Genomic DNA, 4,975 nt, shown 5'->3' with positions numbered 1-4,975 from the left:
ATATATATATATATATATATATATATATATATATATATATAGTTTTGGCAGATTTTTCATTGAATTAAGAGATAGATTGCTTTAGGAGAGAACTGCCATCTTAAGATTATTGTCTCTGCATCTATGAACATGGTATATCTCTCCCTTTGTTTGGATCTTCTTTATGTTGTATTCTGACAGTCTTCATCTGCACTCTCTTATGGAGAAATTCACTGCTGTTCAGTTATGTGAATAACTTTGCAAACCCTTTCCTAGGGTTGAAGCACTAGGTCAATTTACCAGTATCCCCATTTTCCTTATGTTGGTTTAACAGTTACTTTTCCTTCTCATGTACTCTCTGATATCTTCATATTCACATTTTAGCATTTTAGGAAACTCCAAGTGCTCCCAGACCCCTGAGCTTGGAAGAACATTCCATCAAAATGTTCCATATTTTCAGAAAAAAAGCCTGGGTTGGAACGTAGAATATAGAAATTGATAGGATGAATCTTGCCTTCAAAAACTCTTGACATGTCTTGAAGGATGCTAATGTATTAACAAATAATTATGTGGTTAGTTTCCAGAGAAGTGAAGTATTTTGGATTTGGTGAAAGAAGTTGCCTTTTAAAAGTTGACCACTGCTTCTGTGTTATAGGGAGGGATAAGAAGTCATGGTGAAAAGTATCTCTGGGAAGAGGGCCATAAGGAAGATTAAAGTGTGAGTCAACCAGTGGCTTTGGAAAGGTTGTAAGCAGAAAATTGTTATGGTTTACCAAGTCCCTACTTCTTGGTGCCTCGAACTAGAAAGCTATTAGGTAGAGGATGAACAATATTCACATGGGTCTATGGAGCATGAGAGAAGTAACACAATTGTTTGAGTTTCTAAGTTATGAGAACTTCTTTGATTGAACAAGATGGCCAGGGCAGAAGTCAGTAGAGCAGAAAGGGTGCAAAAGGAGAATATAGTAGGAAGAATGGGGGGAGCCTGGACTTTTGGCCAGGAACCAGAACGTGTGACAAAAACTGATTCTGGACAGATCACTGAAGCTGAGACTGGGAGCCTCTTTTCACCCATCCTCAAATGTAAATGTGTTGGAAATAATGATTAGGGTAACTGTATCCTGCTTGCCACCAAGAAGGCTTCTTCTGGGGCTTTCTTTTCTGAGGTGTTTCACCTTTCAGTCTCTAGGTGGTGCACCTGAACCCTAGCAACTCTAGTCTGTGAAAAGAGCAGAATTGACTCTGAACTAGCTGTTATCAAAAAGCAATGATCCTGGTGAGGCAAGAAGGACATCCTGAGAATACATGGGGGGAGAGGGGAAGCTCAATTCAGTGTTTAATCATAATTAAAAAACCCTAATCTCAAGGGGGTAAAGCAGATATATCAGTTGCAGTGATAATATGGAGGGTTGAGCAGTATAATAAAGATATTAATTAATTTTTCATTCAGCACGTGTTTATTAAATGTCTACTATGTGTCAGAAAGTGTTCTAGGTGCTAGACATGCACATAGCAGTAAAAAAAAAAAGCCTCTGCCTGCAGTCTAGCTGGGGAGATAGACAATAAACAGATAAACAGATGCTTGGGTACAAAGCATAGAGGAGACAAGAGGAGTATTTAGGAAGAAGCCAGAGGCACCAGGGGATGGTTTCCCAGAACAGGGGTTTCCAAGATGGAATAGGAGCCCACCATGCAGATCCAGCCAGTGGAGCAGGAATAGAAAGGAGAGGGCACTGGGGATTGAGAAAAAATGTGTGCTTAGACCTGGAGGTCTCAACCAGATGGAGGATGGGCTTGAGAAATGGTCTGAGACTCACTCCATCTTGCTGGATGTGAAGTGCTGGGAATGAGGCTGCAGAGGTATTTGGTGCCCCTGTAATGGTTGGACAAGCTCTGGGGTTGAGCTTTACTGGGTAGTGATGGGAAAGCAGTGGTGGATTTTAAGTGTGGGAGTGGGGTGGGCAGATTAGCCGGCAGCATCTTAGGGGATGGGTTGGAGAGGAGCCTGACTGAAGTCAGAGAGACCAGTTGGAAGCGGTATGGGCTGCTGTCCAGGGGCTGTCAGAGAAAAGAAACGGCCACCTGAGCTAATGGTGTCAATGAAGATGGAGGAAAGGAGGTGGGTTCCACTGAATTTGGTGACTGACTGAACATGGGCCTCAGGAGGAACAGAGGAGTCAGCGTCAGTGCCCTGGCCCCTTGTCTGGGTCACCATTCGTATAGCCTGAGATGGTTTTCTCAGCCCCACACAGGCGTCTTCCTGACCCAAAAGCCATTTTTATTATTTTCCAGTGTGTAAAGTAACCCAAATTGAACTAATAAAGCACAGTGGTTTCACTGTAATGAGCAGAAAAGAGTAATTTGTAATTAGCATGTACATTATTTGTACATAATGGGTGCTTCCAAAGTCCTTGTGAGGGTTGTTTGTCTTCCTAAGTATTTAAACCCCTCCTCTTCCCAACCATCTTGTTTATGCTGTTTATTTGTACTTTTTGTGGCTAAAAATACATACAAGTATACAGGCACATGTTTGCGCATTCATTTACCTGCAGCGGTCTGCCCATGGTCTGCGACCAGAGTGGCACACACAGGAGTGTGCAGTCACCTCATTCACTCTTTCATAAATGGTACCCCATGCTGGCATGACACAGGGACCCAAACACTCATGCCTACACATAAGTGTGTACATGCACATATATCCACATGCACCCATTCCCTGTGCATACATGCCTGGGAAGCACATATACATAGAACATGTGTACTCATAAGTCCACGGGGCACGTGTGCATCCATAACTCTGCCCAAGCACACACGTGTGCATACACACAGGTCTGTATAACCACATGTTTATGTGGGTACTCACATATGTGCTGGGAAGGGTCAGGGATTCAAGTGGTCCTTCTCTCCTTAAGTATTGATGCTATCAGAACTTCATCCTTTGGGTCTAGTCCAAAGATTTGAGATTTTGAGTCTTTACCTTCTTGCTCATGGCATCTTGCCCTTGAGAGACTCAGCTACCATGGCAGCCAATAATGTTATCTCCTGGTTACGCTCCTGGCTAGCTGGGCTTAGGAAAGTTGTGTGAAACAGAGATCCTACCTGTACCATAGCAACAGGTCAGAAAGTAGACTTTTGCCTTCTTGGGCCCAGGGCTCTGCTTGGGCAACAAGCAATAAACAGTCGTACTTAATACCTTGGTTTTTGGCTCTCAGGCAAAGTCTCTGCACTATGATCAGGAAGATACCAAACAGATACGTTCTGAGCACTAATTATGCACCAGGTCTTTCCATAAACTTTACCACACAGACTCTTTCTACCAGGATTTTGAGGGCGGCGTTATTATTCTTGTTTTTGCAGACATGGAAACAGAAGCTCAAAGAAATGAAAGCATTTGCTCAAGGCTGCATAGAAGTGGGCTTGAGCCTAGATGAGTCTCTTACACTATTTAATCTCTGCTTCTCCTCAGTAAACCATCCTCTGCCCCACTGGTCCCCCCAAAACAGGGCCTGCTGGAGCAGATATGAGAGGATGGCGGAGCTGGCTATGGTCCTTGGTACCTCTGACCTCCCACAAGGCATCCCATTGATGGACTAAAGAGCAAAGATGGGGCGTTCCATTTACCCAAGGGCCAGAGATGCTCCTTCCTGGGGAAAACTAACCTTTTCTGATTTTGAGGTTTGCTTTTGATGTGACCCCAGAGAAGCAGCTGGTAAAGTCTTCCTTTCCCTGAGGCTCTGAGTAGATGTCATTCCTCAGGTTCTCCCTGGGAGTTGTTCTCCAGAAATCAAGAAAATAGGGTTTGGAAGAGCAATACACAGCTCTGCCCACCACCAGTCCCTCCCATCAGGAAGCTTGCACAAGCCTCTTAGATAGCCTCATCCACCAGAGGGCAGACAGCAGAAGCAAGAAGAACTACAATTCTGCAGCCTGTGGAAGGAAAACCACATTCACAGAGAAAGACAAAATGAAAAGGCAGAGGACTTTATACCAGATGAAGGAACAAGATAAAACCACAGAAAAACAACTAAATGAAGTGGAGATAGGCAACCTTCCAGAAAAAGAATTCAGAATAATGATAGTGAAGATGATCCAGGACCTCGGAAAAAGAATGGAGCAAAGATGGAGAAGATTCAAGAAATGTTTAACAAAGACCTAGAAGAATTAAAGAACAACACCTAGAAGAATTAAAGAAAAAACAAACAGAGATGAACAATATAATAACCGAAATGAAAAATACACTAGAAGGAATCAATAGCAGATAACTGAGACAGAAGAACGGATAAGTGACCTGGAAGACAGAATGGTGGAATTCACTGCCACAGAACAGGATAAAGAAAAAAGAATGAAAACAAATGAAGACAGCCAAAGAGACCTCTGGGACAACATTAAACACAACAACATTCACGTTATAGGGGTCACAGAAGGAGAAAAGAGAGAGGAAAGACCAGAGAAAATATTTGAAGAGATTACAGTCGAAAACTTTCCTAACATGGGAAAGGAAAGAGCCACCCAAGTCCAGGAAGTACAGAGTCCCAGACAAGGAAAAACCCAAGGAGAAACATGCCAAGACACATAGTAATCAAATGGACAAAAATTAAAGAGAAAGAAAAATTATTAAAAGCAGCAAGGGAAAAATGACAAATACCATACAAGGGAACTCCCATAAGGTTAACAGCTGATTTCTCAGCAGAAACTCTACAAGCCAGAAGGGAGTGGCACGATATATTTAAAGTGATGAAAGGGAAGAATCTACAACCAAGATTACTCTACCCAGCAAGGATCTCATTCATATCTGATGGAGAAATCAAAAGCTTTACAGACAAGCAAAAGCTAAGAGAATTCAGTACCACCAAACCAGCTCTACAAGAAATGCTAAGGGAACTTCTCTAAGTGGGAAACACAAGAGAAGAAAAGGACCTACAAAAAGAAACCCATAGGGCTTCCCTGGTGGCACAGTGGTTAAGAATCTGCCTGCCAATGCAGGGGACATGGGTTC

The sequence above is a fragment of the Lipotes vexillifer genome, unplaced genomic scaffold (assembly GCF_000442215.2).
Source record: "Lipotes vexillifer unplaced genomic scaffold, Lipotes_vexillifer_v1.1 scaffold397, whole genome shotgun sequence".
Classification (NCBI taxonomy): Eukaryota; Metazoa; Chordata; class Mammalia; order Artiodactyla; family Lipotidae; genus Lipotes; species Lipotes vexillifer.
The sequence above is the reverse complement of the archived record's forward strand: the minus strand, read 5'-3'. Positions refer to the sequence as shown.